Source organism: Rissa tridactyla, chromosome 7 (assembly GCF_028500815.1).
Source record: "Rissa tridactyla isolate bRisTri1 chromosome 7, bRisTri1.patW.cur.20221130, whole genome shotgun sequence".
Taxonomy (NCBI): domain Eukaryota; kingdom Metazoa; phylum Chordata; class Aves; order Charadriiformes; family Laridae; genus Rissa; species Rissa tridactyla.
The window spans coordinates 417,087-435,689 of NC_071472.1; the positions used below are offsets into that span (position 1 = coordinate 417,087).

At 42.5% G+C, this 18,603-nt stretch overlaps 1 protein-coding gene across 2 annotated transcripts in view; it reads right to left on the minus strand.

Moving 5' to 3' along the window:
- TANC1 (tetratricopeptide repeat, ankyrin repeat and coiled-coil containing 1) overlaps nucleotides 1–17,278 on the minus strand; it is an 82,160-nt gene extending 64,882 nt beyond the window's left edge. For both annotated transcript variants that reach the window (XM_054208494.1, XM_054208493.1), the window contains exon 1: nucleotides 17,151–17,278. The gene's annotated coding sequence lies outside the window, so the exon portion shown is untranslated. The remainder of the gene's footprint in view (nucleotides 1–17,150) is intronic.
- Between the last annotated feature and the right edge of the window lie 1,325 nt (nucleotides 17,279–18,603).

The following is an 18,603-nucleotide window of genomic DNA, read 5'->3' on the forward strand; positions in this document are numbered from 1 at the left end:
CTCCAGTTATCTCACCTTGGATCAAACTCCCAGCAGAGGCAGTAAATAACAGCTCAGGGACTACAGAGAGGGCACCTCCTGCCTCTGAAGAAAACCTCATGGCATGGAGTGGAATAAAGACATTACAGAAGCTAGCTGTACTGAAGAAGAAAGTGCATTCTAACTCACTCCATCTCACTTTAAATGGGATATGCCTTCCAGTACTACAAGATCTAAAAATTCTAATTACCAGATTCCAAAAGGAAAGAAAAAGAACCCTAAATATTTTTTCTAAATACATAGTCAAACACCCTCTCTCAGATAACCTCCTAAACTAAGACATCAAATAGAAGTCCCACTGTATTTATTACACTTTGCTTTTTAAATATTTTTTTTCTTTTCCATACAACAAACCCATATGCCATATTAGAAATTCTGCATTATGCAATGGTAAAATGTAGAGCTGTTAATGAATTTCACAATCTGAGCGAGATATTCTACATACATAGCTAGAACAGAGTGGCAATTAAAAAAAAAAAAGAACACCTGAAAACCTGTGTATTACATTTAACTTTTTTTTTTGCAAACATGACAAGTATAAATTTTCAATTAACTGGAAGAGAAAGGCTTGATATAGAACTGAAATTTTACAGTATACGTCATTCCTATTCTTAGGATACAGGTAGGGAGTAATAAAAGATCAAATAAAAGGAATCAAGGACAATTCCATCCTAGATTTTCTCTTTTTGGAATTGAGGCCAACTTCCCTACTGTGCATAAAGTTCTTCAAGGATGTATTCCAACTAAGAGCAGTGAACTCTTATTCTTTAGTGACACAAGACATTTCATACCACTGCCTCATGCTCAGAGCACAAAGGGAAGGGGTGGAAAGTCCCTTGATTTAAGAATTTGTATGATCAGCTTTTTTATAAATGAGGGACTCCAAAACAAGATCAGGTTTATAAAATACAAATGCTAGGTTATGTAGAGAGTTGGGAGCTTCATTACTAATCTTTTATGAATTAAGTACTTCACTACCAAGGGAGTCCCCTCTGAAAAGCACAAAGACAGAAAAAAAAAAAAAATCTCTCCACATTTTTACTGCCTGTGAGTTTCTCAAAACTCATCAGCTTCCTTACAAAAATATTTTCCAGGTACAGCTACTACTGACAGATACTAACACCAGTAACAAGATGATTCATAGCTTTTGTTCGCATTCATAACTTTCTTCCCTTTCCTTAAAGGTTTGCAGCATGCACGTTTTATATTCCTCACCTACCAGAGCGGGTTATTTTCAAAGATCTACCCACAAGAGTTCCTATCTTCTAGGGAGGTCAAATAAACTAATCCTGCGTGGTATGTAACCACCTGAGCTAATGCCCCTGAACTCCACATTTTCCTGCTTCCCAAAGGTGTGTTGCTCAGTCTCTCCATATTTAAATCCTGAAAAACAGTTAGCATACATTTGCAAAGAAATAAAGGGTGGAGCATCTTAGTCATTCTACCATTTGCACAGAAGTACTTCAGGACTTACCACCTGTAGGATTTATTAAACATATACTTCAAAAGAGATGTATTTTGAAAAGTGCATTTCGTATTTTGTAAACATCCCAAGATTCAGTCCTAAGGTTTGCAGAAAACTTCTCTTAGTCACAACTGCCTTCACTGCCTTTAAATGCATTAAGAATTTTCATGGTTTACACATAGAGAAGTTTCAACATTTCTCTTTTCTGGAAAATTCAAATTCCTTTAGCATAACTGCATTTTTCAAACAAGACGAAAACAACAATAACACTTAAAGCAGCAAGGTGTTACTGATGTAACAGAAATCAAGACAAGACAGTAAGTAAAAAATCCTTTCCAATGACTACACTTTGAGTCATCAATATCTAACATTTTATAATAAACAGAGGGTATATTCACAGATCTAAGAGACTCCTAATTCAAGAATGAACAAAAACATTTTAAAACAAGAGAACAGTGGTTTTTTACCTTTTTTTTTAAGGTACAACTTGTTATAAGATATATTTGGTTTATTATTATTCAAATGCATGAAATGAAAATGATAAAACAGAGACACTGAAGAGGTCTGTCTCTGACTTCACACAATAAGAAAGTAAATGGCATATACGATGTTTCCAGTAGGCTACGTTTAGCCATATCTAAACAAACTCACTGAATTTAAACAGCTATTATTGAAATATTTTTCTACAATACCCTAAACAATTATGTTTTTTACCCTTTGTAAATATTTCATATGCAGGCAGGAAGATCAATACAGATACAAAACTGACAAGCTATACTGCATTTTTTTCATTTGTTGCTCACTCAATAATGTGATTATTATTCATCTTACCTATGAGATACTCCACATTCCCCCCCAGCCCCTTATCTGACACCCCTGGAAGCCATGCATCAATTTAATAGGAGGCTGCAAAAGAACACCGAGGTTTCCAACTTGCTGCTCACTTCTAAATAGTGGAATTATGCCCTGAAGCACTATTAAAATACAGTGAAAGAGGTGAAAGGTGAGGAAGCGTGAGAAAAACCTCATTATCACATTAGCTATTAGAATGTGCTTTTGCAGGAGCTTTTTTCCCACCAGGCTGGTTCTAGATTTGACTTCCCAGGTGTCACGGATGCACCCGTTCTATCTCACAATCACTCAGTTTTCTGCTATGCTACTCTTTTACCCTATTGCTGATCATTTTGGCCAGTGTCGCTAAGGACTGCCAACACTGGGGAAAAGATGGTCTCTTCACTTGACTGCTGCCCAAAAAATTCCTAGGCAGGCGGCAGATCTTGCAGAAATGACTGTTTATCAGCTTTAAAGATTACTGTTCTCCAGCCACTTGTTACTACCCTGAAGTGCTGAAGAAACTGATCTTGCACTGAAGCAGATGAAGAGCACTCACAAGTCAGAAACATTAAACTTTAAAGGTGTTATGCAACTGTTTGAATTAACCTGAACGATTCAGCAACCATGCAGATGAAGAACCATCAGTTGAGTCATTTGCCTGTCTACATTGGGGAAAAAGAGCAGCAGTTGTCAACGGAGAAGCCATAAAATCTTCAAGATTTGCAGCTGTTTCTCATATGAAAAATAACTGACCACAGATGAGGTGCAGACAAATTTATTTTTCCCTTTCTCTTCCCATTCTGCCAAGTCCCTCCAGAGAAAATGCCAAGACCATAGCCTTCTACCATTTTCTACAGAATTAGCCCTTTCTTCAGTTGTGACTTACAAAACACACAAACCAAAACACAAAATAAACAAGCAAAACAACAAACCCAAAAACCCAATGAAAAAAACCCGTGCTTCTCATTCCTACTGAATTTATCAAATTTATCCTTGCTATTTAGGCTTGTTTCTGAACCTCACCACTCTAGCTCTTGTCATTTACAAGATACCACCAAATTCTTCAAAGGACCAAACGACCCACTGCGTTCTCCTTGGCTCACCTCATTTAGCCTAACTCCTTGCTCAGCAGGGCTGCTTTCTCCCTGCAATTTTATCTTTAGGTATCACAGAAGTAAATTACCCTCCATCATTCCACTGCCTTTCATTTCTAAATGCAATGAATTATCTTTCCTCTCCTCCAGCTTTGCAAGGCAGGCATCAGCACACATAGATTATGCCCCAAAGTTAGTTTTTGCTTCAGGGACAAGAAGCAGGTGGGTGCGGAATAGTGAAGGGTGGGTAAGAGGAAGACTGCTTGCTACTTGTCTTTGGCAATAATCCTCACCTCAACAAAAAAGTTTAAAAAAGAAAAAAAAAGCTGGCCCTCCTCTGTGTGGAAGGTCACTATTTAGAGGGGTGTTCTAGAACGAAATAAGGTCACAAGGTTTTAAAAAAAAAAAAAAAAAAAAGTCCTGAGGAAACACCATCATGAGCATCCCAGTCAGCAATCCCTAGGAACCAGTGGGTGTCACAGAGTCTGCACTGAGGCAGGAGTGAGCAAAGGAGAATGAAACATAACCATAGATTATTTTTTTTCTTGCCTTTGTCGTAATGGCCACTTTCACCCCATGTCTTTCCATACTCCCATGTTAAACACAGAAAAAGTGACAAACTGCCTACTTGAAAATCAATTATGAAAGGGTCAAAACACTAGGCAAGAAAAATCACCGCTTTCCAGCTGGCAGAAGTGACACCCTGCACACACTATGTCAGCAGAAAATCAAGAGCCTAGAACTAGATGAAAACTAGGTCAGTAACTGTCACTTAGCTTTACTAGTATAAAGAAAATGAAGACAAAAATCATGCTAACCAAAATCTCGACCCAGCTCACATTAATCATGTCTTATTTTACTGCATAGTTGTATGCTTAGGTTATCAACTTTTGGTACAGGACATTCTTTTAAGACAATCAGTGCTTCCTCATCAGATGGCATACACAAGATTTATCTACTATCACAAGCTAGGTCAGAACTGGTTTAAGCAAAACCCAGTATTCTTTAAGTTACACCATTTCTACTCAGACTCCCCTCAAAGGATGGGCAAGTTCTCCAGTCACACAGTGGGTGAGTAGCCAAGGGCTTCATTTCTCTCATATGTCACCATTGAAATGATTATAAGGTCCATCCAATGAGGTTGAATGCTAATGACTTAACCTTCCTAGGCTTACTAAACATCACTAAAATCCATAAGCTTTGCAAATGAACTACTGCAGCTGAGACAGGCCAACCAACACCTGCTTGTTTATTGTGGCTTTTAGGCTACAGCTCACAGAGAAACAAACAAATTACTATTTATTTGAAAGACCTTAAAACTTCAAGGAAAGGAAGTTATCCCACGTAAAGGGATTAAATATTGTAAAATGCTTTACTAGAAGGAAGCATCAGGCTAAATCAATAGCAAGGGGTATAAAGTTCCTAACTTTCAACTCGTCTAACACTTTCAACTCGCCAAATACTGCAGATGAGAAATCCTGTGTATAAAAAAATCCTACATAAACCCACCCAGTTATGCGCCTGCATGGAGGCTTGTTTTCAGATTGAAGATGTGTATTTGTAACTCAGGCCTTGCAAAGCAGCCACTTTTGTTCCTTTTCAGTCCAACAAACACCAACCAAGCTCTTATCAGCCACAATATTAAACAAAAAAACCACAACCAACACAAAAATTAAAAGAATCACAGACTATCTTTTCCAAAATTAAACCTGACCAAAATGAGTAATGTCTTGAGAATGTCAATGGAGTACATTGGTAAACTGAGGCAGCTCTGGAAACAGTACTCGAGGCAATATCCAAAAAAATGTGACTTCAAAGTGATCTAACACCACAGGTCTCTTCTGGACATAATTAAAATAGCATGTGGTCCAACAGACACGTTAATTTCCATATTTGTTTCTTTTGTCTACAAACCTACACATAACAAACCAGCAAATCAAAACAAGAACAAAGGAAAAAAAAAACCAAAACATTAGGCAGCTCCAGATTTGAAGAAACTTTGCTGTACCTCAAAATGAGACAATTCTACCACCAGGCTACACATAAACATGCAGCATGACTGTCTTAAGTCACATTTTTTTTAAAAGGGGATGTTTTTGTACGCCTAAAAACACTGCTTGCTGCATCGACTGTGTCTAGTCTGACAGTACATGAAAAAAAATAATCACTGTCTTCCAAAGACTTTAACAGACTGACGATCCTTTCAGAAAAGGAAAAAAAAATCCCTCCAAATGCTAAATTAAATCATTTGATACCAAGTGAAAGCAGGCACTAGTGAAACCTGGCAGTATTTGATTAGCAGATGCATGTAATTAATGGAAAATATTGTAGAACATGATATGAGCGTATATACTTAGCGTCTGTAAGTGAAGGCTTCTTACACCATTTCTCTCACCGGCTGAAAAGCAGATTCGCAGTAAGTATGGATGATTCTCCTCTGAGAATTTCTCTGTGCAACCACAGGAGAGGGGACCAGTCGAAACTCTGCTGAGTTACAGAGTGCTGACACACACTTGCACCGTACGTTGCCTGACAAAAGCCATTGCCTCACGGTTTTCCTCCTTTCAGAGTCTTCAGCCCTGACTCTGGTTGCAGGCAATTCAGCAAGGCACATCACTACAGATGCTAAGAAGATCTCTCAGAAGAGGAACAGAATCTTGAGACAGTTGACAGTCACTCTGCTAAGGAATTTGAACTGTGAAAACAACACTGAAACGAATCTACACATGGAGGAGGCAGCAATACAGCTCCCTTTGGTTTCTCCACACCCAGTACATCACCAACTCTCCTCTGTGCCAGCTGTGTAATTGTCACTCCTACACTGACACCAAAACTAGGTCCACTCCTGGATTCTTCTACCGATGCATCAAGGAAACCCTACCAGCATCACAGTAAGTGTGAGCGAAGCCAACTGGCAAGGAGCGGGGCTGTCGGTGTACCATAGAATCATAGAATCGTTAGGGTTGGAAGGGACCTTAAAGACCACCTAGTTCCAAACCCTTTCCATAGGCAGGGACACCCCCCACAAGACCAGGTTGCTCAGAGACCCCTCCACCCTGGCCTTAAAAACTTCCAGGGATGGGGCTTCCACCACCTCTCTGGGCAACCTGTTCCAGTGTCTCACCACCCTCATGGTGAAGAACTTCTTCCTAACGTCCGGTCTGAATCGACCCATCTCTAGTTCTGATCCACTCCCTCTACTCCTACCATTACCTGACATCCTAATTAAGTCCCTCACCAGCTTTCTTGGAGGCCCCCTTAAGATACTGGTAGGCCACTATAAGGTCTCCTCGGAGCCTTCTTTTCTCCAGACTGAACAACCCCAACTCTCTCAGTCTGTCCTCGTCGGAGAGGTGCTCCAGCCCTCTGATCATCCTCATGGCCCTTCTCTGGACGCGTTCCAGCACGTCCATATCTTTCTTGTAGTAGGGGCTCCAGAACTGGACGCAGTACTCCATGTGGGGTCTCACGAGAGTGGAGTAGAGGGGCAGAATCACCTCCCTCAACCTGCCAGCCACGCTTCTCCTGATGCAGCCCAGGATACGATTGGCTTTCTGGGTTGCTAGTGCACACTGACGGCTCATGTTGAGCCTCTTGTCCACCAGCACCCCCAAGCCCTCTTCTTCAGGGCTGCTCTCAAGCCAGTCGCTGCCCAGCCTATATCGGTGCTTGGGATTGCCCCGACCCAGATGGAGGACTTTGCACTTGGTCTTGTTGAACTTCATGAGCCTGGCATGGGCCCACCTCTCCAGCCTGACAAGGTCCCTCTGGATGGCATAACTGCAGTCTGGATGGTGTAACTGCAGTCCCTTGCAGGGCAGCTGGGATGGGCCCGGCACCTTCCACTCTCCACAGGGACGTGAAGTGCCACCCTGCAGCTAAACTGTCCCTGACCAGCCAACGCAAGAGACCCCTCTGATAAAGCTAGCAACAGACAAAGCAAAGCCATCCTAATACGTCCAGAACACAGAAAAGGGGGCTTTTCATTATCACAGCTACTTTTTCCAAGTTTTCGATGAATCTAGCATTCTGAGATTTTTTATTTTTTTTTAAAAAGTCACACTAATACAGACAGCTGTATTTCCTTGAATGACAGTAAAATGGTGCTGATGAAACTCAAAGCTTTTTTCTATTTTCTTTATCATACCTAGTTCCAGATCTCCTGTATTCTTCATCCATCCTACCAGATTTTCAAGATTTTATTCTCTTCCCTTTCAAAAATTTTCCTCCCTTTCAGAAAGCAAAAATGGTCCCTCTCCTCCTGTTTTATTAATAATTTTCTCCTAACGCTACAGGTCTCTCTTTTAGACATCAATGTTCAATGCAGTGCATGTTCTGGTCTATTTTTTTTCCACATCAGGTATCCTTAAAAATTCTGTGACAGTATGTTTTCTATAATCGCTAATCATAAACTACCTGGTCTTGAAATGGCTGGGAATCACAGACACTCACTTTTGCCAGAAATCAAATGCAGAGCTCCATCCAAACTCTGTATACAAAGGACATATTATATACTTCCTGCTTCACAGGCCTATAAACAGAGATAAACATACCTATTATTAAGCAAGCACTTTCAGAGATTTTAATGTGACTTTGAAAATCTATTACTCTGGTTTCAAATTCATGTTGGTATTTTCTTCATTAAGATATCTATCTTCTAGCCACAGTTACTATAGGTAGAGAGTGGTACATGTGCAATAAAGCTTGAAGTATCCATGATGACAAAAAGTAACCACACTCGTTAAGACTTCTTTGATTAGGGTAGAGTAACAGAATGGCTGAGACTGGAAGGCACCTCTGGAGGTCATCTGGTCCAGCCCCCCTGCTCCAGTAGGGCACGTTGTACAAGAAAGTCTTGGAAATCTGTATTAAATTGCAATACAGACAGAATTATTTCCGGCAGAGAATGCAACTGCCTACATGGATCTGTTAACAAACACATCCAGGAAAAAAAAAAAAAAGACAACTCTTAAGTGACCCTAAACCATGGAAATAAGCAGAAGCGGGAACACAAGGCTCAAACATAGCAGGACTGTTACTGTCGTCCAGGACACATTAGTACAATCCCACACACACAAAAAGGGTATACAGCAATAATCTAAAGTGGATCAAATGAATTAGCAAACTCAGGAATTTAACATTAACATTCTTGAGGCTGCCTAGAGACTAGACATTTAAGTACATCATCTAGAAGGTACACAAATCAGAATGTATCTTAGGCATCTATACATACTGCCTCTTCTTCCTCAGAGCCATCTCAAAACATATTCCAGCTCATAACAGCCTGCAGGGAAGGTAGCATTCTAAGTTCCATGTTACTTAAGAGGAACAAAAACCAGTGTGTTCAAGGTCATAGTGGGCAAGTCTTCACAAGGTGGCCAAAGGGGTCAGATGCATGTTCCTGCTGCATCGTGCCAGCGCTGACACAGGTTTCTGTGTGGCGCTTCAGGGCATGCTCTAGTGGCAGAGATTGTAGGTTTTTTGGTTGGACTCGATGATCTTAAGGGTCCTTTCCAACCATGAAGATTCTGTGATTCTGTGAACTGCAGTGCGGAGTCAGACGAGCAATGGAGTTGACAGAGAAGAGCAGGATCTCATGGCGGGTACAGGAGGAATCACTGCAAACTGTTAGATTGGCTCAACCACTTCCTCAAATCTCACGCACAGAACTGTAGCAAAGCAGAAACATTACCCTCCCTACTTCCCATCTCAAATCCTGGGATGCTACCTTTTTCTGTCTCTTGTGAAATGTAAACCTTCCAGTTTTAGTTACTTGACTATGCTATTTTACGGACAAGACTCGGGCATTCTTCTATAGTGTAAACTACAAAGAAACACTCTAACATCCATATTCTTCCAATTCCTTTCCCTTAAGGCTCTTCTCATTTTAATGTACATGAGACCTCGTTAGAGTGCTAAAAGTAAGCTCTGTTTGAACAGTTATGGCAGGCAGTATCTACCACAACAGGCTTACAAGCAAGCCCTCCAATCCTGCCCCAACCTAGCACGTGTGTGCTCTCCTTACACAAGGAGACCACTGAAATCAATGACATTATTCACATGAACTAGAGAGATGCTTTAGATGTAATTCCTTGTCAGCTGTAAAGTCCACCAGAGAGCTCAAACTAGGGACAAGATGACACATGGAACATCCCAGAGTTTGCTCTTGAAGAAAAATTAAAGGCTTGTCTATACAAGGGGAAAAGTGCTTTACATTCACCCCTGCCTCATTCTGCAGTAACTCCCCAGTATAGACAAGATCCTACATGCCCTTACCAAAAATATGAAATACCTGGCAAGTTCATATTTATTAAAATTTTACGGTTGTCCTATTGCTTTCAGTAATTAAACAGCCAAGCACTGCTAAAGCCTCTAATTCAGACGCCACACTGCATTCCCTCCATAGGCAAGTGTCAAAAAAAAAAAGTAAAACCTGACAACCAGAATTTAACTAGTAGTAGGATACAAACTTGTATCTTTCAAAAAAAACAATTATTCATTAAAATCTTAGGTGTGTGTAAATCTTTCTAAGTTTGACAAAACAGTGTATACTGCCTCACCTTAACCTGTTAATGAGATGCTTGCAAGTCCCACATAAATCAAATAAATTCGCTGATTTATGAACAGAATAGATGTAACACCAACAAGAACTCACTTAGCTCAAAGTCCTGCGAACAGAAGAAAAAATGAAAGGAAACAAAATTCAATTTTTCTCCTGGGGAAAACTAAGAACTGAAGAAAGGAGGCTCAAGCAAAGCTCACTAAGGAGAAAAGCATTTGTTTTTCCTAGTAGCAGACATGATGAAAATAGGAAGAAAAGAATCTTGTTTCTACCAGATTGAGGGACAGTGTTAGATTTCTCCAGATTCTTGGAACACTTTACTAATAAAATGAGCTCTCTCAAGAAGCCCATTTCCCCACTGCAATCCAGGCGTGACTCTGGTGGTACACGCTGCTGTGGAGGATGCAAGAGCCCTGGAAGAAGTCTCTGTGCAGGCACAGCAGGCGTAGCAAAGAAAAAGAAGAGAGCCCTCTGTAACAAACCATTTGGTATATTCCTCTGGTGCGGACTTTTACAAAGCTTTGAACTCTAGCACAACAGAATAACTTAATGTCACTTTTGTCCTCCTTTCCATATTGTTTTTTAAAGACGAAGTGCAGCACTTTTGGTCAGGCAAAAAAACCCCAAACAACATTCATTAGATCTTTTTTTCCCCAAAATTTCAGAATACATCTAGTACCTCTGAATGAGTGTAAAACCTTTTATAAGTGCTCCCACCACTCACACTTACAGAAAATACATCAGGTAATGTACCACAGTGGCACCAAAAATAGCTTAGAGAATAAACAAAAATTCTATATACACTAGCCCTATATTCCCAGAGTTTTAAGTATATCAGTGAATTCTGAAACTGTATGTTAGTTTGGCGCATCATGCTAAAAGGCACAATGTTCCTATGGCTATGCATTCTACCTTTGCCAAGTATAATTTATCTGAGGATAAAGTGAAGTTTTCCTCTAATGTCTTTTCATTGTCTCTTGAACTCAAGAGACAAAGTAATTCTGGCACACACAACAAAGATTCTGTATCAGTAGTTGGAAGTGCTGAAAATTTTACTTTGTCATAGCAAAATCATGCCTACGTTTTGTAGCAGTAATATTCCTCGCTCTTTTGTTCAAACTTTCAGTTTCTGGCAAATATTGTAGAAAAACCCAGGAACACGGTCCTTACGAACACACCAAAAAAATCCCTTTGTGACCTCAATGAGAATTTAGCCCAGTGTAAAACAGACCTTGAATGATATTAACTAAACAATCAACTCAATGGCATTTCTGGTGTAAAACACAAAACTGTCACCTTAAGAATATTTTGTGTTTTGTCATTCTTGTTCAAAAACAACAACAAAAAACAACAACAAAAAAAACCACAAGACACCACCAAAAAAAAAGCAAAAAACCAAGCCCAAGCCAAAAACAACCCACACATTAAACTCTCCAGCAACTTCCATCTCATTTAAGTTTCAAAAAACAAAGATCATATTTTGCTTCTATTTATTCTTACTTGCATACTGTTCAAATCCTAACTTGTTAAAGCATGGTCAGAAATAGAGAAATCCTAAGGAAAGGACATCTGTTAAGAACAAAATGGATTAGTTTCATTGTAAATGGCTGGAAGAAGAAAAGCACAATCTTTAGACTACTCAAATTCTAATATTTTTCCAGATGAAACAAAGCTGAAGCAGTTTAATCTGGACTCAGTCTTTTCAGCAATTAAGCACCTCAGCTATTTTAAGTGCAATAGCTTTGAATTTGACTTAAAACTACCAGCTTTTAACAAGTCATAGATATTTAATAATTAATAATTATATGAAGTACATGGCAGTGGAGTTCCACCAGAACCTAATACAATATTTAAAGATGCAAAACTATTCTGAACTAAACGCAGCTCCCCACAGTCCAACTCCAGCCACGCAGCTGCAGAGTTCACATTTACACACAAACACACACATCAAAAAACCTTCTTTCAGGGCGTTTCCTGTGTTGCTGACAAGTTCCAGCTTCTCTCTTGCTGGATCTAAATTTAACCAAGACTAAGATCAAGTATTAAAGAAAAAAAAAAAAAAGAGCCAAAACAAAAAACAACAAACCAAACAAAAAACCCCACCAACACGCCAAAAACAAAACAAAAAAACAACCCACACCATATATGCAACTTCAATACAACACAGCAAACGTTTTACAGGTACCTTTGTTTTTAAAGCTGTTAATTATCAAATATATGAAATATGCAGCAAGCAAGTAGCAGCCCCTCACCCTTTCGCCCTACACATTTCTGAAATTGGACTTTCCATGCTCCTAGGTGCAGATAACACCAGCACTACTACCAGCTGCTAATTCAATTAATGTATGTAAAAGTGAGTGGCCCTGACAGAGGAAACTGGGAGATCAACCAGAAGCCAGGGCTCCCCAGCACGGCCAAGGCGTTTGCTATCGCAATTAGAGGACTAACCACAGCAGTAGCTTGGATTAAGCCGAAAAGACTCCTTAAAAAGTCTTCAGACTTTGTTACAAACATGCTAATTCTTGAATATTTTAATTACAGATTTGTCTGAGCGAGACAGGGGAATATGCTGGCAAAAGGAAAAGGGTAAGAAATTACTTGAAGCGTTGAAGGTTCAACATTCAAGCTGCTGGCTCCGGCCTGAGCTGGCACATCACCCACCACCCCACGCGGCTCCCCGAGACCCTCAGGCCATCCCCACCCCACCCCCACGTGGGTTTCCATCCCACAGGATGCACTGTGTGTCACACAGTCCTTGAGCACCTTTCTTCGATATGGTAATTCCTACAGTGCTGGAACATGATACATCTCTTTTTTAAAAAAAGATAAATTCTACTGCAGGCCAATATAAGACTGCAAACAGTTCCACTGTAGGCTATGGAGTTTTTTCTCTTTTAACATCGCCCTGTATTTTAGAAATCCAAAACACAGAAATAAGCATTTATTGATAACTCACAAGTTCTAACTTCAAAGTAACACCATGAATTTAAGGCAGCTGATAAAAAACGCACAGGGAGATTCAAAATACATATCTGTAGCTTTGTACCTTCTGCGGTTACAATATTTAAGATCACTAGAATGCTAATTTGCATCTAGTTTTCCAATTTCATACACATCTAGATATAGCCGAATTCACCAAGGCCCATGAGGAAGAAGTAGATGATTTCAAGATCAGCCCTATTCCCAAAATCATTTCGGTCATCTGCATTGCAAAAGCACTTCATAAAGCAGTGCGTCACCAAATAAGTCACTGCACAAACACTAAAAAAACCCATACATAATCCCTACACCTGTTGACATAGAGTATTTACAGAAAAAGGTCAAATGTGCAATAATTTATAGAGCATTGCCACCAACTTCAACAACATCAAGATCCGAAAAGCAGCTCTTGATTTGACCTCAAAGACATTTAAATTTCTGCTAATGGCTACACAAAGAACTCATTTACTGATACCTCTTAACTGTCCCATTTAAGACCCAGCAGATCCTCAAGCACTCCATCGAACCCTGCAGAAGTGACTTCCCTGTGACAAGACACCACTTCAGATCTGACAATCTGGCTGACCTGCAAGGCATTTCAGCCAACAGGCCAGGGGAACTTCTGGTTATTCCAGATCAAGAAAAGAAAAGAAGTTAAATACTAAACTGGGGATGGCGCTACCTCAGTAAATAAAGCACATATTCCAGCAACTACTCCCAGTCACGCAATGGAGAAATAACTCTTAATACGACACTTTTTGTTAACTGGCCACCTGTTTCCAGACTCTTGCGAATATTGGGCACAGGAGCGTCCCTGTACATTACACAGGAAGGCCAAGCACTGAGGTTAAGATATTGCAAAGTTTAATATTCCAGTACCAAAGCGCCTTAACAGATTAAGCCTATGGCTTAATGTGGCTCCTCTCAATGAGTGAAGGAAACAAAAACAGAACTCCCAAAACATGGCAAGAAAAACAGGACTTTAAAAAGTTCAAGTCATTACATTAAGATGAGCTACAAATGCATATATTTCAAGATGCAGGAGTGACAAGGATGGATCAAAAAGAAGTCTATACAGTGATGTATTACCTATACAGCACAGAAACCTGAAGTAACCACAAAGCAAACTCTGCAGGATTAGTCTCTTTATGAAGCTGAAAGATGGGGTGAGGGAACAACATTTTAGTACATTTTAGCTATGATAAGGAGATCGAAGGCATGCTGGTTTGCTGAAGCACAAAACTGGACTGCAGAAAACCTGTGTTCTGGTTCAGACTCTCCCTGCTCGTTGTCTCCATCCAAGCTTATCGGGAAAGGTACCTGCGCTGCACTCTGAAAGGTATATAGTGAGCCTAAATACAAGATAGAGCATCTCGCAATCTCAATAGTGTATTTTATACTTAGAGAAATGATCTAATCAGGTCACCGTGCTGAAATATCCTTACAGAATTTCCTAAATACAATGAATACTAATGGATTTAATCAGTCATGCTAAACAATCAATTTTAAAAGGGGAAGGTAGTAAGAGATAGCACAGGAAGTCAACACATTAATATCAGGCCACACAATAGGTATTTTGCATTAACAGGCAACTGATCCCTTTATTTACTTCCCTTCAGGACAAGATCAGAGAGTTTAAGACTCCACCAAAACAAACTTTTTTTTTTCCTTTTCAAAAACAAGGCACTTTTCAAACTGAAAAATACAAAAGCAAATGCAGTGAGGATCATGGACTGTTTCAGTGCTTGCTTTGGGGATTTTTTCATTATATATTTTCATTATACTATGCCCTGCTTATTATTCAGCAGTCAGTTTTCCAACAGCAGTGCCTCCTATACACAAACATATTTTAAAAAAATAAGACCTTATACATTTGCTAGGCCACATACTTTTTTTCTTTTTCCATTGGCACAGCTTTGTGATAAATAAACTCTCCAACCTCCATGTTATTTGTTGGGAGCTGAGAGCAACCAAAAGACGTCAACTAACCCAGTTTTTTCAAACTTTACCCACAAAGCTGACCTTTCTCTGTTTTTCTGGAAAACGTGAAGATCTATCTGCTGATAGAGTTTGAAATACCAATTTTTAGTCAAAACAGCACCTCTACAGAAAAATCTTGATTTTAAAACCATTAATATAAATTTCAACTTACAGATGTTTATGGGTGTCATTACAAATAACCAACGGATCAGGCTGGTGTTCTTACACGCACAGGAGTTTGAGGACTTACCGATTAATCTTTTGTCTTCAAAGAAAGGTTTAATTTTGATGACAGTAAGAAGTTCAGATAAAGAAAAGCAGAACACTTCTGCTAAGACTGCTTAGCTGTCTTCAAAAGTATATACTCAGATCACAAAGTTGCTATGGCATCAACTTCAGGACTGTGGTTAGACACACAAAATGTCTTTTTCCTACTGACTGTTATGGGAAGCTGAGCAACTTTGGCCGTGAACCAAATATGTTTTGGCTCTAAAGTAGACACAATTCATCACCACTTGGAAATTCCAATGGTTAGCTAAACTGAGAAGGCAAGACAACCAGCACTCCAGAGCATCCATGTAAACGCAGCTCTAAATACACTGCTCTAGCAATAGCAAAAAGAAATTGTATTTGTGCTTATCTTGTTTACTAGCATTACTTAATAAGATAATACTATTTTTCTAGCATTTAACTGTCAGACCAGAACAAATGGGAAAAGTTCTTTTTTGGCAGCTGCATATCAAACCACAGGGGCAGGAAATTCTGTAGGATCCAAGGTATCAGATTTATTTCCTTTATTCCCTGGTATTTTTGATTTTATAAGCATCAGACTATTTTTAAGCAACAGCTATCAGAAATAGGAGCTAATGCAGGACTTTTGCATGTACTGAATAATCCTGCAAAACTCTGAAGCAGCCTGGACGAGTAAAACACTTAACATACTCTAAACCAGTACACCTCTTGCAAGCTGTTTCACACCCAGCAGCCACAGAAGCCTGAAGCAAACCTCCCACATCCCCAGCTGTTAGCTTTCCAAACGGCAAAGCAGCGTCCGCTTTATCCACCAGAAAACACCACCTCTGAGGCAGACCCGATGAGTGCCGCTTCCACTTTGCCACCACGGGGGAAACGGGGGGTACAGCGGGGTGGAGGGGACCCACACTCACGCTGACGCAGACCTAAACCCCCTTTTCCCCCAGGCTCATCCTCACAGAACGATGTCTCCAGTTACATTCTGCTTTTGAAAACAATAATTTAGGACCCAGTTTACTCTCTGCCCAATAAATATGCACTATGAGGCTAGGGCAAACAAATAACTGAAATAACACTACTGAGAAATCAGAAAGCTTTAGAAAGTATATTATAAAATACAGTTACTATACATCACTAGTAACGCACACGTTAAAAGATAAATCAAATTATCTTTTCATTCTTGAGATCACAGCAGCAACACGGATGCCCACAAGGGCAGGACCTTCTCCTTCGGCAGTCAAAATAAGGTCATTCCCAGCAGGTACACACCTTCTGCTGTGCCATCCATTCCGGTCTAAAACGGTGAAAAGCCGAACACCTCCCTCCCTGCCCCAACTCCTCACGCCCCGACGAGCCGCCCGGCCCCTCAGCGCCCGGCTCCCCCTGCCAGGTTCATTAACTTTAGCTGCCACATCATTAATGAGACGGTCCTGCTATGTCTCTGGTTCTTAGCAGGGTCTTCTTCACATCTCACTATCAAAAACAAGTAACCACAAAGAAATCGAGCTTTCCTGAAAGCAATAATTTTTCCCAGAATCTCTTCTGCTGAACCTAAGCATTTGTTCTAGTTACAGAAACGTGGAAGTCTGTGCCGGGGAGGCGGAAATCCCGGCGGCGCCGACAGACCCAGGCCTCGCCGCCGCGGGAGCGCCCGGGCAGCGCCCGCCCCGCCGGGCCCCGGCCCCCTCAGCCGCCCCCGGGTCCGTCACACCGCCCCTGGGCCCCTCGGCCGCCCCGGGCCGCGCTCCCCCGGCCCCCACCTGCGCCGGCCCCGGCGCCGCCTCAGCCCCACCGGCCGCCGCGGCCCCGCCCGACATGCCCGTACACGCTCCCGGGCCAGAAAGTTTCACCGGCGGCCCCGCTCCCGCCGAGCCCCCGCGCAGCCCCCGGCGAGGCGGGCGAAGTGCGCGCACCGGCTGCGGAGGGGGAAGAAGGGAGGGCTCACCTCCGCCGGAGGGCCCGGCCCCTAGCCCAGGGGCTCCAGCGGCGCGGCCGGGCCGGGCAGCTCCGCCGGCAGCCGGGCGCGTCGGCGGGATGAGCTCACTCCCTGCCAGCGGGCGGCGGCCCCGCCCCGCGCGCCCCGCTGCCGCCTCCGCGGGACCGGGGCGGGGCGGGGCCGCGGCGCCTCAGCGCGGCCGGAGGGGCGGCGGCGGGTCCCCGGGCCCGGGCGGGCTGGCGGCGGCTCACCCGGCGAAGGCCGCCCGTCCCGAAGGCGAGTGTTTCACTACCAGAAAAACTGACCGGAGTCGCGCCCAAATCCCCTCAGCTGCCGCGGCTCTGCAGAGCGGGGCCCGCCGACCCGCCCGGTTCAGCCCCGTGCTGCTCGGAACACCGGCACGGCTGTCCGCGCTGCCATCTCCTGATGGCGTCCGTTAACGTGTGCGGGGGGACGGTGCTCCGGAACTGCTGCCGCTGCGCGGAGCCACAGCCCGGGTGTGCCGGGCTCTGCTCCGTCGCCCCGCGAGCAGGCCCGGGCCCACGCACCCCGAGCAGGCCTGGGGAGCCTGTCCTAATAATTCGTCCTTCATCACCAGTAACCTGAAAATAACTATGTCACTGCTTTTAAGAGCTGCAACAGACAAAAAGATGGGTGGAATATAAACAATAATGACAAAAGTCCCTCAGAGTGATCCGAATTACCTGCTAAACTGGGCCACACAAGGCATTTAAGACAGATTGGAAATCACACAAGGAATGTGGCCCCTGCCCACAGTACAGAAATGGGCATGCTCCATCCTGGAAAGTGGCACGGTTGAAAAGATTTGGGGCTGTAACGGTAAAGCCATGCAACAAAAATGACAGTCAGTCTCACCTCGGTGCCCAGCAAGATCATGGAGCAGATCCTCCTGTAAACTCTGCTGAGGCACATGGAAAACCAGGAGGTGATTTGTGAGAGGCAAAATGGCTTCACTAAAGGCAAATCGGGCCTCACAAATTTGTTGGCCTCTACGATGGCATTACAGAGTTGGTGGGTAAGGGAAGAGCAACTGGTATCATCTACTTGGACCTGTGCAAAATGGACACTGTCCCGCATGACATCTTGGTTTCTGAATTGGAGAGACGTGGATTTGACAGATGGACCACTGGGTGGATAAGGAATTGGCTGGATGGCCATGCTCAAGGAGTTGCAGTCAACAGTTCAGTGTCCAAGTGGAGACCAGTGATGAGTGGCGTTCCTCAGGGGTTGGTAGCTAAAGGGGCTCCAGGAAAGCTGGGGAGGGACTCTGGAGCAGGGAGGGGAGCCATGGGACGAGGGGGAAGGGCTTTACATTGCAAGAGGGGAGATTGAGATGAGATGTGAGGCAGAAATTGTTTGCTGTGAGGGCGGTGAGCCCCTGGCCCAGGCTGCCCAGAGAAGCTGTGGCTGTCCCATCCCTGGAGGGGTTCAAGGCCAGGTT